The sequence below is a fragment of the Balaenoptera musculus genome, chromosome 10 (genome assembly GCF_009873245.2).
Source record: "Balaenoptera musculus isolate JJ_BM4_2016_0621 chromosome 10, mBalMus1.pri.v3, whole genome shotgun sequence".
Lineage (NCBI taxonomy): Eukaryota > Metazoa > Chordata > Mammalia > Artiodactyla > Balaenopteridae > Balaenoptera > Balaenoptera musculus.
The window spans coordinates 79,183,138-79,199,939 of NC_045794.1; the positions used below are offsets into that span (position 1 = coordinate 79,183,138).

Consider the following 16,802-nt stretch of genomic DNA (forward strand, 5'->3'; position numbering starts at 1 on the left):
GAATGGCGGCTCTGTGCTTGGTGTGCATGACACCACAGTTGGCACGCTGATATCAGCAGGGAACGGACATCATGACCCCTGAGGCTGTGTGCTGGAAAGGAGACAGCAGAGTGCCACAGACACAAAAGTGGATGGGAATTTAAACCATGAAATCTTTTTTCCAGAAAGGAGACGCCTTAATCTGATACCCTGGGAAATGGATCTACCCTGTGTCAGGAAACAAAGAGTGTGCCAATCCAGATGCTTCAAACTTCTGGCAGGTCGCCTTTTGGGTCCCACCCAGTTTTTCTTCAAATATCCCCAGAAGAAGCCTGTATGGCACTACTTAAATGAAGGAAGAAGAAGTGTAGAAGCCCTCCATATAATATCAGCCTCTTCTGTTTTTGTCCCCATCAGGAACTGGATGTACCTATGGGCCCATCACTGTTCCTCTGCCTGTGATTGCTTCTGAAGATGCACTCCTAACAAGACATAGTTAAAAAGCCAGAGGGGGATTAGGATCAAGCCCACTTTGATGTTTCCAGCTTTTTAGTGCCATTGGCCAGGATTTCATGATCTTATTTTTTTAACTAAGAAATTTGATTATGTTTTAGTGATTAATACTATGCTCATTACAGAAAAATCTGTCACTCAAAATGTAGAAGACATTAGACAACTACAATTCAATCCATCCTAAAGGCAACCAGGGATACCAGCTTGATAATATTTTTCCATCTAAACTTCTATATGTATACATATAGAATATAATGTAAACAACTTTGTTTCAACTTAGCAATACCTTGTAAATATTCTTCCAAATCATTAAAAATAACTCTACATCAGTAGTTCTCAAAGTGTGGCCCCCAGACTAATATCATCAGTATCAACCTGGGAACTTGTTAGAAATGTAAATTCTTGGGCCCTACACCAGACTGACAAATCAAAAATTCTGGAGATGGGGCCCAGAAATCTGTGCTTCAACAAGCCTTCCAAGTGATTCTGATGCACAATAAATTTTGAGAAACACTGCTATATAATTTAAAACCTGGTTAGAATTCCATTGTGTGGATATGACATAATTTATTCAGCCAGACTGCTACTGTTAATCATCTAAGTTGTTTCCAACTTTTCAGTATAACATTACAATGTACAATCTTGTAGCTAGAATATGGAAGTTTATAATAATATCCTGACACATTTCCAAATGAGAAAATCAAGAGTTAAAGGAATGCATAGTTTTAAAAGCTATCTGAGGGACATCCCTGGCGGTCCAGTGGTTAAGACTTCACCTTCCAATGCAGGGGGTGCGGGTTCGATCCCTGGTGGGGGAGCTAAGATCCCACATGCCTCATGGCCAAAAAAACCAAAACATAAAACAGAAGCAATATTGTAACAAATTCAATAAAGACTTTAAAAAAAAAAAGCTATCTGAGTTTCTTGAATGAATCATGGACCCTTTCCTACATACTCTTTGGAATCTTCACATTTCTCTGGTCTTGCCTCACTTCTCTAATCCTGGAATCCCTCAGACTTTGCCTAAGGATCTGGATTCTCGGCTCAGGTTCTGCCATTTCTTATGCCCCACTAAAACAAAGAGATCTTTAAGAAGTTCTGAACAGGTTAGAATCACCTATATGTTCTTTCTTTTCTAGAATACTTACAAAAAATTCTCAATAATACTGAGAATTAGTAAAAACTGTATTCTATATGTGTTATTTATACTCTGAGATAGAAATTTCAACAGAGTATTAACACAGTGTGAACAGAATAAGAAGTAGAGTATTTGGTACGTAATAATCAAGGAATTCTTTCAGTATTGAACTCATACCTGACATATTGCTTTGTACCTAAAATTTTATTGCCTGTGTTGAATCATAATAATTTGAGAAACTTAGTTATCACATTAAAAAAAACTTTTCAGCTGCTAGCTTGAGGAATATTTCAGGTCCAAGTTGATTACCCATCCCATGGACTCCCCTGGCACTTGCTCTTTCCCTGACAGCATTTTTACACTAGTACATTGTTATTGCCTATTTACTTGTCTGTATCTCACATTAGACTCTGCTCAGTGGGCAGGCATCTTGTTTGTCTGGTTAACAGCTGTGTCCCCCAGCATGTCCCACAGTCTTTGGCATATTGTAGCATTTCATAATTATGTTGAATGAATAAATGAATGAATGATTTCTCCAAATAGCATTTTTTAAAAGGAGAAGCCAAATAGGGAATAGGGTTTAGAAAAATTAAAGAAAGCAAGATGGTCTTACCACCAGTTCTGCATTCTTGATGAGGAGTATGTGAACACACAGATTTGTATAAATACCTATGTAAAAATAGGTAATACATTTCAAATGGCTTTATGGATTCTTTCTCTTCAGTAGCACACAAGATCTTTCATGTTCTTCAGAAAACAAATCAGGCAGGCATGAGCAAGCACCCAAACACATACAAATACTAGATATTTCCCATGGTTTCTGGTCTAGTTTTCTTAGTTACCAAAAATAGAAGCTTCAGGATCATAACTGCAACTGTTATTTAATGGTTTTTGAAACCCTAGACATCTTCATATTCTCAAAACAGCAGCTTTTGGTTTCAGTGATTTTCTCTATTTTTCTCTTTCATTTTTGCTTTTATCTTTATTACTTTCTTCTGCTTCCTTTGGGTTTAATTTTCTTTTCTTTTACTAGTTTCTTAAAATGGAACTGTAGATTATTGATTTGAGACCTTCTTTTCCCCTAAGTGCTTCTTTAGCTGCAGCTCATAAATTTTTCTATGTTGTGTTTTCATTTTTAATTCACTTCAAATGCTTTCTAATTTTCCTTTTGATGTCTTCTTTGACCCATGGGTTATTCAAAAATATGTTATTTAATTTCCAAATACTTGGGGATTTCCCAGATACCTTCCTATTATTGATTTCTAAGTAATTCCTTTGTGGTCAGGGAATATACTTTGTATGATTTGAATCCTTTTACATTTATTGGTACTTGTTTTATGGCCCAGAATATGGTCTATCTTGATAAATGCTCCCATGCCCTTGAAAAGATTGTATATACTACTGTTGCTGGTGAAGTGTTATATAAATGTTAATTAGATCAAGTTGGTTGACAGTGTTATTCAAATCATCTATATCCTCACTGATTTTCTCTACTTGTTCTGTCAATTTCAGAGAGAAAGTTGTTGAAATCTCCAACTATAATTATCAATTTATCTATTCCTTCTTGCAGTTCTTGCTTCATGCACTTTGAAGCCTTGTTATTAGGTGCATAAACGTGTAAGGTTGTTATATTCTCTTGATTAATTGGCTCTTGATCAGTATGAAATGTCCCTCTTTATCCCTGGTAATATTCTCTTATCTAAAGTCTACTTTGTCTGATAATAATATAGCCACTATCAAAAGCTTTTGATTAGTGTTAGCATGGTATATCTTTTTCCATTCTTCTCCTTTTAACTTACTTATGTCTTAATATTTAAAGTGGATTTCTTATAAGCAGCATAATTGTGTCTTTTAAAAATTTTTATTCAATTTGATAATCTCTGCCTTTAATTGGAGTGTTTAGACCTTTTAAATTTAATGTGATTGCTGATATGGTTGTGTTTAATCTACCATCTTGCTTTTTGCTTTATATTCTGTCCCCTTCTTTTTCTCTCTTCTGTTGGATTGAACATTTTAGGGTCCTTTTTACTTCTGTTTTTGTTTATTAGTTATAACTCTTTTATAAAAAATAGTGATTGCTTTAGGATTTATAGTATACATCTTTAACTTAGCACAGTCTATCTTTAAATAATGTTTACCACTTCACATATACTTTAAGACACTTAGAGCAGTGTACTCCCATTTCCTCCCCTCAATCTGTGTTGTTTTCATGCATTTGACTTCTATATATAAAGTCCATAACACATTGTTAATATTTTTTCTCTAAAAAGTCAATTATCTTTTAAAGAGATTTTAAAAATAAGAAAACAATTATTTTACATGTAGCCACCTATTTTCCCTTTTTGATGATCTTCATGCCTTTGCACAGATCTAGATATCCATCTGGTATCATTTTTCTTCTGCCTGAAGGACTTTTTTTTAACATTTCCTGTAGTGCAGCTCTGCTGGTATTTTGTTTGTTTGTTTGTTTTATGCCTGAAAAATTATTTATTTCTTCATTTTTAAAAATATTTATTTATTTATTTATTTTTGGCTTCATTGGGTCTTCGTTGCTGCTGCGCACAGGTTCTCTCTAGTCGCGGTGAGCGGGGGGCTACCCTCTTGCGGTGCGCGGGCTTCTCACTGCGGTGGCTTCTCTTGTTGCGGAGCACAGGCTCTAGGCGCACGGGCTTCAGTAGTGGCGGTGTGTGGGCTCAGTAGTTGTGGCGCACGGCCTTAGTTGCTCCATGGCATGTGGGATCCTCCCAGACCAGGACTCGAACCCGTGTCCCCCGCATTGGCAAGCAGATTCTCAACCACTGTGCCACCAGGGAAGTCCCTTCTTCTTCATTTTTGAAAGCTATTTTTGCCAGGTATAGAAGTCTAGGTTAACAATTTTCTTTGCTTTCAGGATTCTGCCCCACTGTCTTTTGGCTTGCATTGTTTTTGTACAAAAGCTGCCATTCTTGTATTTGTTCTTTTGTACATAATGTGTTATTTTTTCCCCCCTCTTGCTGCTTCAAGGTTTTCTCTTTATTATTGGTTGTTAAACTATTTGATTATGATGTGCCTTGGGGTATTTTTCTTCCTGTTTCATGTGTTGAAGTTTTGTTGTACTTCTTGGATCTGTGGATTTATAGTTACAGTCAAATTTAGAAAAATTTCAGCCATTATTTCTTAAATTTTCTGTTCCCCTCCTCTCTCTTCTCTCCTTCATGGACTCCAACTACACATATATTAGATTGCTTGAAGTTGTTCCACAGTTCACTGATTTATTTATTTAAATTGCTGATTTATTTATTTATTTTTCTGCATTTTTTTCTCCCTGTGTTTCATATTGGATCATATTTCTATTGCTATATATTGAACTTCACAAATCTTTGCTTCTGTAGTGTCTAACCTACTAATCCCATTCCATGTTTTTTTTTTTTTTTTTTTGGCTGTGCCACGCAGCTTGTGGGATCTTAGTTCCCTGACCAGGGATCAAACCCAGGCCACCACCAGGGAAGCCTGTGAATTTTACCTTGTTGATTGCTGGGATATTTTTGTATTCTTGAGCTCTTCTCTGGGGTGCAGTTACTTGGAAATAGCTCGCTCCTTTTGAGGCTTGCTTTTAAGTTTTGTTAGGTGGGGCCGATGCATTCATTAGTATTGGGCTGGCTCTGCACTTTTACTCAGGCAGTACCCTTCTAATTACTCTACTGATGCATTACAAGGTTGAATTATAAGGTTTTCCACTCTGGCTGACTAGTCCTGGTCCTATATGACCTCTGAGGATTTTCCCCCTCTGTCCTTTAGGGTGGTTCTTTCTCTGGCCTCAGGTAGTTTTCTTAAACACATGTGTTGATCAGTACTCCGTTGCAGACTTGAGGGGGACCATCTGTAGATCTCTGGAAGCCTCTTCCAGTGCAGCTGTTTCTTCTCTGGTACTCTGCCCTGCAAACTCTAGCCACCTTGGCCTTCCCAGACTCTCAGCTCTTTAATTCAGGAAATCCATTAGGCTCCTCCTAGGTTCCTCCTCCCTGTACTCCAGCCTGGAAACTCCAGGCAATAAGCTGGGGCAATCATAGGGTTCACCTCATTTGCTTTTTCTCTCTCAGGGATCACTGTCCTCTGCTGCCTGATGTGCAACACCTGAAAACATGTTTCATGTATTTTGTCCATTTTTTTTTTTAAGTTGTTTCAGGCAGTAGGGTTAGTCTGGTTCTAGTTATTGCATCTTGGCTGAGAGCTGAAGTCTAAAGAACCAAGAGAGCTTAATTGTATAAAATACAATTTATAAAACTGTAATTGGACTAAGCCCTTATTTTTGTATAAAAATATCATAGAAATGACATATTGAAATTTTCATAATAAAGCTAGAAGTGTGGTTCCATTCAGCAGATAAAAAGGCATGAAGAACAAATGAATTTTCTTATGGGGCTTATCAAACTAAGAAATAGGAAAAATAATTGAAAACATAAGCATTTAAACTTTATAAGTTTATTTGATAATTCAATTTTGGTAATTTGTGTATTTTAATAGACAGGTAAACCTTCACTATAACTTTCTTTATAATTTATGATATTATAATCTTCTACTTTATATTTTTATGTTTATGCTATGCTGCGATGCATCTTTGTATTCCCATGTACTACTGTCTGATAGATTCTCAACAATACATATTGAAAGACTGAGTCAATATAGAATCATGTTAAGACAGATTTATATTTATTTTCTGATACAAGAATAATAATACACATTGACAACTGTTCTGTTTACTGTTAGGTTGATGACACACCTAAGACCTAAACATAGAAACTGATGTATTTGTCTTCATTTCTACTGTTTATCAAGCTATCTCAAAACTGCAAATTCCCATACTTAAAAAGTTCCTAAAATTTAGTGGGATTCACACACTCTAGTTTTATATTGTCACCACACAAACAAGGATGGCTTTATGTCACTTGACTTCTGAAGTTAGTTGCTGGCACCACTGAAGTTAAAGTTTTAGGAATTTGAGATGAAAAGCTCAAAGAGCACAGATTCTTTGAGTACATGTACCCTAATATGTTTTTGAAACCAGCTTTCTGCTTTCCTGGGTAGGTAACCTTTGGGAAAGTATGTGAAGTTTCAGGCTTTTTAAGGGTTGCCGTGAGTGGAGAGTTCCGGTTTCATGGAGAGAGAAGGCTGCACGAGGAAAAGATAGCATAATTAACAGGTGGGCGTCTGTGGCGGAGCAGCTGGTTGGTTTAATTTTAGAACATTTGTCCTTGTCTGTGCCACTTTAAGTGGAGCACCTACTTGTCTTAGAGAAGTGTGTCTGTCTTTGGGCAGTGCCAAAATCCTTTTGCTTACACCCTAGAGCATTAAGCACCCTTTTTCATCAGATAGCCCACCTTTTAAAGTGGGAGAGTCTTATCTACTCAACTAGTTCTTCTAAGATAGGACAATATAAGCTAATAAAGCTCTCAATGGAGCAAGCTGAGGAATGCAGTGCACTCAAGTGACTTACTTGTACTATAATAACCTCGATTTGTAAGTACACAAAAGCCTCTTTGCATGTTTCAAGGGCATATTTACAGTTTTAAAATGATGAAAAGGCAGCTTCTTAAATATCTTCAGGGGGAAGGGAAATGACAGAACTGCAAGGAGGAACGAGAAACAAGACAGAAGACCAAAATAAAAATAAAGATTGGGGCTAAAAATAAATTTTACAACATTTTTCAATACATTTGGAATCCTAGCTTTTCTTTTGCCCTCAGTACTTGGAGTCATAGGATTTGAGTGTCAAAAGAGTCCTTAGCAACTGATGATCTAGTCCGACTAGTGGAAACTGAGGCGCAGAGTGCTTAAAGTGATTTGCCAAAGGTCAATCCATAGGCTTGTGACAGAGGTAAGACTAGCACCCAGTTTCCTGACCTCCAATCTAATGATTTTTCCATTATATCCCACTTTATACTTGTTTGGCAGCTAGCCATTCCTGAATTAAAGTTAAATTTAAAGTGGAGGATTAAGGAAAATATTATATATGATTTATCCCACTTCCACTTGTCATCTTAATAATGGATGGGACTAACTGTGCCTGCCACCTTTATTTTATTAATGGATGTGAATAACTGTACCCTTCATAAAAGTAACAATACCTACTCTTGTTTGGCTCACAGGGATACAGTGAAGATTTTTAAAAAGATATCAGATATAGAAACACCTTGAAAAATTACTGCTCTTTATAAATAAAATTGATTGGTGAATAGCTTTTTATTAGGGACCTGCCTTGTTTTTGCCAGTCTCTCTTCTTTGGGACTGAGCCCTATCAGTAAATGCAGCCCAGTGGCTAGGATTCATTGACGGGCCCTTCAGATGTGGATTGTATGTCAACCTGAGTAACTTCTCAGCATTTACCTTCTGTTTCCTAGAACCATGTTCAGCCTACAGTCTGGAATACCCTCTGCTTCATCTTGGATCATTGATACCTTCTGTTTGCCTCACCGATGCTGGAAATTGCATGCATGATCTCTTTGCTTTCACTGTCTGTCCTTTCCAATTCTTGCTCCCTCTCTTTGTACTCAACTTTATATACTCCAGTCATACTGAACTCCTTTCTGTTCCTTGAAAGCTCCATGGTCTCTCTCCCTTCCCTTCCCAGCCTTTGCCCATAAAATTCTACTGCCTGGAATACTTTTCACACCTCTTTGCCACTGTCACCCACTGCTTGACCCCCTTGGCCAACTCATTACGTATCTTTTAGGTGTCATCTTAAATTATTATTATTATTATTATTTTTTTTTTTAGAATGAGCTCGTGGATTATTACATAGGCATATGGGAGTCCACGGATTTTTTTTTTTAATTTTATTTATTTAGTTATTTATTTATGGCTGTGTTGGGTCTTCGTTTCTGTGCGAGGGCTTTCTCCAGTTGCAGCAAGTGGGGGCCACTCTTCATCGCGGTGCGCGGGCCTCTCACTATCGCGGCCTCTCTTGTTGCGGAGCACAGGCTCCAGACGCGCAGGCTCAGTAATTGTGGCTCACGGGCCTAGTTGCTCCGCGGCATGTGGGATCTTCCCAGACCAGGGCTCGAACCCGTGTCCCCTGCATTGGCAGGCAGATTCTCAACCACTGCGCCACCAGGGAAGCCCCTAGGTGTCATCTTAGATGTCACTTTCTTCACCATTCCTCTCCACTGCAAGCCTAGACAAGATGTTCTTCCAATGTGCTACTTCAAGCACCTGTTATTTCTTTCAGACTTAAAACTTAACCATATCTACTTTAATTGCTTATATTCCTCTCTAGACTGTGAGCCCCATGAGTGCAGAGGGCCTTGTTTGCTTGCCTACTAGTGTATAGAGAATGCTTGGCACATAGAAGAGTTAACACATATTTGTGGAAAGATGATACTCATGCTTAATAAGGATTTACATGTCACAAACTGCGTTCACCTTTATTTATCTCATTTCATCCTTACAGTAAACCTATGGTGTGGTTATTATTCATTTCCATTTTTCAGCTATAGAAACCCTGAGAAGGTGTTAGTTGACATGTCCAAACTCACCTACCTAGTAAGTGACAGAGCTAGTACTTGAACCCAGGTTGTTGGAGTCCAAGTTCAGTGTTATTACCATTACATCACAACTAATTTTGTTTGGTTATAGAATAATTAAAAGTCTAAAGCAGGTGATCAGGGGATAGAAATAATTGGAGCTTCTCTTCAGGAGAATAAATCTGGCAAAGAGAAGAGCTTGAACCATGGTGGAGGCAGTGGGGGGAAGGGTGGGGCAGAACACCCATAGGTGAGAGGCAAAAAAATGAATATTAGAACAAAAACTAAGAACTAAAGGCTAAGTTTTAGGAGCCACTCATAGTTAGAGGTCAGAAGAAAAGAGATGAGCCAGAAATAATACAAAAGAAGGATCAGTGAGCAATGTAGGAAAATAATGAAAATTCATTTTCCTAAAAGCCAAAGGAAGTGAGAATGCAAAGAAAGAAAATGTAGTTATTAATGGCAAATTCAATTCAGGAGGCAAGAAAGAAGACTGAGGAGAAAAATGGGGGAGGGGTTGGCTGGCTCACAGAAGACTTTTGAGAGCCTAGATGGAATAAGGAACGGTTTGTAAAGGTTTCAAGAAAGAATAAGGGACAAAGTAAAGGAAGCAAAAAAGAAGCGATTGAAGAATTTTGGCAGTTTGTTTATTCATTCATCCATTGATAGACACTTGGGTTGTTTACAGATTTTGGATGTTATGAATAAAAGTGCTAAGGACATTCACATAGAAGTCATGGGGAGAACCTAAGTTATTTTTCATGGGTACTTAGAGGAATTTCTAGGTGGTTTGATAAGAGCGTGTTTAACTTTATTGGGAATTGCAAGTCTGTTTTCTAAGGTAATTGTACTATTTTGCATTTCTCCTAGCAATGTATGATGAAAGTTTTAGTTGCTACACATTCTCACCAGCACTTGGTATTGTCAGTCTTCTTAATTTTAGCCTTGATAGTGAATGTGAACAGTCTCTCATTGTGGTTTTAATGTGCATTTCCCTGTTGACTAATGGTGTTGAGCATCTTTTCATGTGTTTATTTGACATACGTCTTCTTTGGTAAAGTATCTGCTCAAATCTTTTGCCATTTTTATTCTTGTTGTTTTTCTTCTTGTTGAGTTATGAGTTCTTTATAAGTCCTGATATGTAAATATATATTCAGATATATGATTGGCAAATACTTTCTTCCAGTCTGTGGTCTTTTTCATTTTCTTAATAGTGTCTTAAAAGCAAAAGTTTTTAATTTTTATGAAATTCAATTATAAATATTTTCCTTTTATGATTTGTGCTTTTTGTGTCCCAGCTAAGAAATTTTTGCCTAACTCAAGGTCATAAATATTTTCTCCTATGTTTTCTTCTAGAAGTTTTATAGTTTTAGCTCTTACATTTAGATATACAGTCCATTTCAAGTTAATTTTTCTATATGGTGTGAAGTGCTGAGAACTAAGTTCTTTCTTTTCTTTTTGTTTCTTTCTTCTTCTTCTTCTTCTTCTTTTTTTTTGCATGTGGATATCCAATTATTCCAGCACTGTTTGTTGAAAAGACTACCTTTTCTTCACTGAATCACCTTGACAGCTTTGTTTGGTATAGTTTTCTTCATGTTTCTTTTGCTTGAAGTTTATTGATCTTATTAGATCTGTGGATTTATAGTTTCAATCAAGTTTAGAGAAGATTTGCCTGTTATTCCTTAAAAAAAATTTTTTTTGTCCTCTGCTTCTCCTTTTAGATTCCAACTACATGAATGTCAGATCACTTAATATTGTCCCACAGTTCACTAATACTCTTTTCATTTAATTCTCTTTTCTCTATGTGCTTCATTAATTTATAGTTTCCATTGCTATGTTGTCGGGTTCACCAGTCTTTTCTTCTGCACTATCTAATCTGCTGTTAATCCCTTGCAGTATATTTTCATTTCAGATATTGCATTTTTCATCTTTAGAAGCTCCATTTGGATCTTTTTTTTTTTTGGATCTTTATTTTATATTTACTATTTCTATCTTCAAAGTGTTTGTGTTTTCTTTAACATATGGAGTATATTTATAATAGCTGCTTTAATTGCCTTTGCTCATTCTATCAGCTGTGTCATTGCTGGGTATGTTTCTATTAATTGACTTTTCTTCTGGTCAGGAGTCATATTCTCATGGTTGTTAATTTTTTTTTTGATCTTTTATGTTATTTTATTTTAAATTTTTATTGGAGTATAGGTGATTTACAGTGTTGTGTTAGTTTCTGCTGTACAGAAAAGTGAATCAGTTATACACATACATATATCCAATCTTTTTTAGATTCTTTTCCCATTTGGTCATTACAGAGTATTGAGAAGAGTTCCCTGTGCTATACAGTAGGTCCTTATTAGTTACCTATTTTGTATATAGTAGTGTGTCATGGTTGTTAATTTTGATTAAACATTAGACATTTGTAAATATTATGTTGTTGGTTGCTGGATTTTGATGCATCTCTCTAAGTAGGGTTAGACTTTGTTCTGCAGTTAATTTACTTGGGGTCAAATTGTTTTGAGCGTTGTTTTTAATTTTCGTTAGGGCGAATCCAGTCTAGTCTTTATTCTAGAGCTAATTTAACCCCACTAGTAAGGCCATCTGAGGACCCTTCTGAGAACCCTTCCCAGTGCCTGTGAATTATGAGGTCTTTCCACTTTGGGTGGTAGGAACATGAACTATTCTCAGCCTTCTGGGAATACTAGGAATTGTTCAGCTAGCCTCTGCATTCTATCAGTTCTTTTCCCACTCTCATAGAGTTTTAGTTCACACATAAGCAGCTCAGTATTCAGCCAAAGATTTGAGGGGACCTTTGGACAGATCTTTGGACTTCCCTCTTTCTGCAGCTTCCTCTTTTCCAGTATTCTTCCCCACAAATTCTAGCTGCCTTGGCCTCCTTGAGCACTGATCTCCTCAAGTCAGTGAGATCACTGGACTCTGGGTTCCCCTTCCTATGCCATGCCTTAGAAATGCCCCATCAATAAGCTGGACAGTCACAGGGCTTGTCATATTTGTTTCCCCTCTCAGAGATCAGTCTTGTGCTGCCTGTTGGCCAGTCTGAAATAATTGTATCACATATTTTTTTCCTGGTTTTCTAGTTTTTTAATGTGGAAAGGTAATTCCTACAGCAGTTAATCCTTCACAAGCAGAAGCAGAAATCCCATTTCAAACTGCTAACTTTTAAGATGTTGCAACTTCTTGAGTGTCAGAAACGAGACAAAAGGGAAAACCTAACTGATTTTAAGGAGATCACTTTGAATACTGAAATGTAATTATTCTTTCTTATTCCTTCCCTATCCACCTCCCCTTCCTCCCTAAAGGGTAGAGGATTCTACCTGAGATCTTTCCCTTGAGCAAATGAAACTTGCAAATGAAATTGCTTTCTATAATTTGTTGTATTTGGAGGTGTACTCAGTATTTACGGAGCAGAAACTATAGTGTTGCAGATATCCCTTTTTTTTTTTTTCAAAGTAGATGATATTACAATAGCTCTGGGTAGCTATTTCACTTACTGAATTAAAAGTTCCTAGGGTTTCACTTTGGCCCTGCTGTCATTCAACACGATCAAAACAAAGCTCTTTACCCTTTTCTATGCCTCAGTTGCTTAACTGTAATATCAAGATACTTTAATGCAGAATGTAAAATTGTGCACATGGAAAAGTGAATTTTCCTGCAGCACAGCAATTGAGATATCCCTTTAAATGAAGTGCACTAAAAGAGTCATCCTTGGATCTCCAGTTTACTTACAAAACCTACCCACATTGAAAAAAGATAAACCATGAACACTTAGCTGTTAACACCCAGAAGAATTCTCTAAGTCTACTATATCTACATTTCTATAAATACATAGTTCTTTTCTTTTATCCTCCTCTTTAAGAGTAAGACAACTCTCAAACACTAACAAGACTGAATGCCAGTAAAATTGTCCATTGTGGCAAAAATTTTCAGCCATTTTTTCATGTTAAAGGCTTTAAAATTTTTATTCCCCTCTGTTTATCCCCTCAATTAATCTTCCTTATAAAAATGCATATATACATATAAGTTAAAAACAAACACTTTCCCTAACTATGTACCATAGAAAACCACAGATGGCAATGAGTTTGACTTTATTTTATTATTTTTTAATATAAATTTATTTATTTACTTATTTTTCTGTCTGCGTTGGGTCTTTGTTGCTGCACGCGGGCTTTCCTCTAGTTGAGGCATGCGGAGGCTACTCTTTGTTGCAGTGCACGGGCTTCTCATTGCGGTGGCTTCTCTTGCTGCAGAGCACAGGCTCTAGGCGCGCAGTCTTCAGTAGTTGTGGCACGTGGGCTCAGCAGTTGTGGCTCACATGCTCTAGAGTGCAGGTTCAGTAGTTGTGGCGCATGGGCTTAGTTGCTCCACAGCATGTGGGATCTTCCTGGACCAGGGCTCGAACCCATGTGCCCTGCATTGGCAGGCGGATTCTTAACCACTGTGCCACCAGGGAAGTCCCAATTAGTTTGACTTTAAAACTAACTTTCTTATTGAACATTTGTGTGCCTATTGGAGGATTTCCATAATGCAAACCTCCGCTAGAATGTGCTTTCAACTTTTCATTCAAGAGACTTAATCAGGAGCAACCAAAATGTACTGCTTAAGGTTTAAAAAATATATCAAACTTTAAACACTGTTACTCTGGAGGGGAGATCCTGGCTACAAAACAAATAGACTTCAAAGGGACCTCTTGACTTTCTCTAAACCATAGACAAATATTTGCTATTACTATGGTAATAGGTAGCATAGGGCCACTTTGTCCTTCACTTGTAGGAGACCTTGAAGATAGGTGTTGATCGCCACCATGAAAAGTTTTCCCAGTAGAGATAAATCTCATATACCTTTTCCCATTAAGTTCTAGTCTGACATACGAGGATTAATTGCAAGAGATTAATTAAAGAAGAGAGCTGAAAGCTAATTAGAAGGAGAAACTTGCAGAAATAAAAGCCAATAAACTGGCTTAAAAGATAAAAAGTAGATATTATTTTCTCTACTTTGACCTACATGTAATGAAGTACAATCAGTTCAACTGAAAGACTGGTATCCCTAATTTATATGTTTGTAGAGATAGAAAACAAGGGACTTCCCTGGTGGTGCAGTGGTTAAGAATCCGCCTGCTGATGCAGGGGACACGGGTTTGAGCCCTGGTCCAGGAAGATCCCACATGCCACAGAGCAACTAAGCCCGTGCGCCACAACTACTGAGCCTGTGCTCTAGAGCCCACGAGCCACAACTACTGAGCCCGCACGCCTAGAGCCCGTGCTCCACAACAAGAAGAGAAGCCTGCGCACCGCAAGGAAGAGTAGCCCCCACTCGCCACAACTAGAGAAAGTCCGCACACAACAATGAAGACCCAACGTAGCCAAAAATAAATAAATAAAAAATTTTTAAAAAGATAGAAAACAATAAATACTATAAAATTAGTCTGTTTCCTTCCGCTCCAGAGTAGTGATTTATAGAGAAGAACTGGAAGTACAGAAGTTTCAGGATGTTTAAGCCATTGAGCTTACAGAGCATGAAGCCAATAATAGAAATCCTGACCTCCAAAGAGAAACAAATTAAATCTCATTTCAGTTTCTAAAAATGTTTTTTTCTCATACTTTAGATAAGAAAAAGACATTTCCAACCTGGATGGATTGCAAGCTTGGCTAATATAAATCCTAATTGTGTCTCTTATCAGCAGTGTCATTTCTGAGTGATGACAGAGCCGTGATTAAAGATAAAATTCCAGGTCTATATGACATTAAGCCTTTTAATAAAAGAAGCATTTATTTATTCATTCAACCATTATTTATTGAGGAGATACTTTGTATCAGGCACTGTGCTAGGAACTCTGGATACAAAACTGAATAAGAAAAATCAGTCATGCGTAGGATTTCAGTTGTTCCCTAATTCTTGAAAATTGAGTGAGCTCTGTTAAAAGCGGTGTAAGAAAACAGCTCAAAATATTATTTTTTTAAATCAGAAGAGTACATAAGGCCATTTAACCAAATTTCTCAATGCTGGAAGTTCCTCTAGAATGGCTGATACCCATCTGTTCTCTATTAGATCCCACACCCTCATCAGGCAGCATATTTCATTTTTTGACGATTCTAATTATCAAAAAGTTCCTCTGTGTTAAGCTAGATCTGTCCTCTGCAACTTCTAATACTGATCTTGAAGCTACACAAAATAAGTCTATTTTACCTTCAACAAGCAAGTCCCTCAAATGTTTAAGGGCAGCCACCAACTTCACTTTCATTTTCCAGGTAAAATATCTACAGTGTCTCATATCATGTAGTTTTTAGACCATTTACCACTCTGGCTAGGTAGCAAATGACCTCTGTTTTATTTATATATGTAAGCTACCGATGACACTATTTTCCTCACATTTCCCCCTCTAAGATGTCAAACAAATTCTAAACTCTACCGCTGAACACTTTTTTCCAATTCTTTTTCAATCCAAATGCATTTCAAAGGTTTTTCTGTAACTTAAGGAATATTCAGATTTTAAAACACCTATAGTATTTCAATACAGCTAATTGGGAAGAAATGGAGTTGATGAGTAGGGACAGTGGTATGAAAGTAAACAAAAAAATGAATTCACCATGAGAATATTATTTATGTAGCCTCCTGAGCACTCACCTACAATCACGGTAAAACAGGGAGGCAAGATTGCCGTTCCAGTGTCATTATTTTGGGAGGTGGGGAAGGGAAGGAAGGAGTCACTTCTATATCTGAATAGAATGTCGTAATATTATCTGCATATTTCCATAGTATCTGTCATTGTATTATTTAGTTCATGAGAAAATAATATTTCTGGTTACACACCAACTAAACTGATAGGCAAACTGGCAGGTAAGGCTGACGTAACAAAGGAGGGTTGGGGGTGGCCACAGCAGTCTAAATATTCAGTAGGTACATATGAACAGAATTGGTTCCCCCTGTCCCCATAAGCAACTGAAGGGATGAAGGTGACTGGTTGAAACTGACCAGGAGATTAAAATGGCCTCTGAGGATGAAAGTACCAGGGGCCAGCTCCACAAGTAACATATCCTTCTGGTTACACTTACGGCACCTGCTAGAACATCCAGAAGTAGCTAAATGCTTTCTCAAGTGGGCTTTTTAAAAAGGAGAACTAAAAAGGAACAGCAATAATACATCACTGAACTCTTGGCCCATGAATTTCCACATGCGCCTGGTGCATATTTTATAAAGTTCTTGGAAAACAGGTGTTTCCCACCTGTTCTGGTTACCGTATTTCAAATTGATAATCTTTTAAACATGTTATAACTCCCTGACTAACTTGAACAGGCCTTCAAGAGAGACTTTTTCAAGCATATTGTTTTAAAAGACCATTAATTTTAACAACAAACCTACCATACAAAGTCATGAAGAGTATCTATTCTTAACAAAAGAATAAAGACAAGTCCAAATAGGGAATCCAGACCAGGGTCAGGAACTGAACATTGCTCACTCACTCTGAGTTCCCTACAGAGCAACCTCTTACTAGAATCACTTGGAAATTCCTCCTTGAGTCTGAAATACCAGCAAGGTGTAGGTGGATACATTTTTTTTCAGTTTTGATAAGAAGTTTTACTTTAAGCTCATACTTATCTCTTAACATAACTTTGCCATCTAAAAATATCTTTTAAAACTTAGTTCTTTATCTTGTGCTTGACATT

General features: G+C 37.2%; 1 protein-coding gene across 2 annotated transcripts in view; it reads right to left on the reverse strand.

Annotated features, from left to right (window-relative positions):
- The window catches only part of NTN4 (netrin 4), a 110,702-nt gene that overhangs the window by 75,431 nt on the left and 18,469 nt on the right, over positions 1-16,802 (reverse strand). The window lies entirely within an intron of this gene.